We start from the raw sequence: 1068 nt of genomic DNA, 5'->3' as shown, positions 1-1068 counted from the left end.
TTTGATAGGATTAATCGAGCCATTACTTAATTACAGGCTTGAGAAGAAGCTGAAAATCTATGAGGAGGATTTACAGCTCTTCCCATAAATCAAGGACAGATTTTTTTCATAACTGCTTTCCACTAACAGGATCATTAGCAAGGAAATGAAGGAAAGAGCTGGTGTTGCTGCTGATTCTGCTATCCAGGTAGCATTTCCAATGCTGGTCAGGAGCATTACAGTAATTACTCACTGTTAGAATGTGAAAATGGTTTAATAAATTTATGATTAAAATGTTCAATCAGGATTAGTAGCTCTAAATTGCAAAAAAAAAGCAGTGCAATTGTTCCATCATACTGTAGGCTTAGACTGTAGACTTTTGGCATAATGGTTCACTGCTACACTCTCATTGCTTGCTGAATTTGTAAATAATTACCTTACATTGAACTCAGAGACCAAGGATGGGGTCTCATTACAACTGCAAAAAAGCTTTGAAAAGAAATATTCAGTATTTGCTAAGTTAACACAACATCTCTACTACTGACTATTGATGGTGTAAACACTGCTTTAGAGTTGAGATTATGTCTAAGTATTTCTATACTCTGTTAGCAACCTCTTTTATTTTACCATGTAGAATAGCAGAGAGTTTGGTCCATGTTGGCCCAATAGCATCATGCTATTGCCGCACATTTGTCTGCCACACATCCACGATTGTACTGAGATCTGGTGACTGTACATTTGAGTACAGCGAGCTCACTTGCATGATCAACAGTTGATGTTTTGAGATTATACTTCTACAGAATATTATACAATGCATTTTAAAGATAAATGATCCAGTTAGCAAGCTCCTCAGAGGTCAGAGGAGAGTGGCTTGAGTTTTTCAAGCTAATGAAGGCAACAGTAGCTTAAATAAACACAAGTTACAAACAAGGTATGCAGAAGAGCATCTACAGCAGCAGAAGACCACACAGGAAACCGAGGTCATAATTTACACAGGTTCATGAAAATTGAAAAATAGAATATGGGAAAAATGGTGCCTGGGCTGATGATGATCAATTTCTGCATACACAACATAAAGACACGGATCAA

This window comes from Haplochromis burtoni, unplaced genomic scaffold (genome assembly GCF_018398535.1).
Source record: "Haplochromis burtoni strain Fernald_Lab_line unplaced genomic scaffold, NCSU_Asbu1 Contig_122, whole genome shotgun sequence".
Taxonomy (NCBI): domain Eukaryota; kingdom Metazoa; phylum Chordata; class Actinopteri; order Cichliformes; family Cichlidae; genus Haplochromis; species Haplochromis burtoni.
Note: the sequence above shows the minus strand (reverse complement) of the source record.